Source organism: Watersipora subatra, chromosome 7 (genome assembly GCF_963576615.1).
Source record: "Watersipora subatra chromosome 7, tzWatSuba1.1, whole genome shotgun sequence".
Lineage (NCBI taxonomy): Eukaryota > Metazoa > Bryozoa > Gymnolaemata > Cheilostomatida > Watersiporidae > Watersipora > Watersipora subatra.
Window position 1 is genome coordinate 63,961,719 of NC_088714.1, and position 264 is coordinate 63,961,982.

Sequence of the window (264 nt, forward strand, 5' to 3'; positions counted from 1 at the left end):
GCGCATCATTATCTACTTGGGAGTATAGATACAATGTAGCATTGAAAACATAGCTGCAGAGGGAACCATGTGAATGATGATACAAATGAACCAAAATGTTGGGAATGTATGTTTTGATCACAATATCAATAAGGCAACTAATTATACAGAGAGATTTTGATGTCCGAGACTAAAAAGTAAGAAAATTATTTCATCCTTGTAGTAAGACTAATTGAAATAAAGTGGACTCGTTACAATAAAGATGGAACAGCATCAAACATAAAA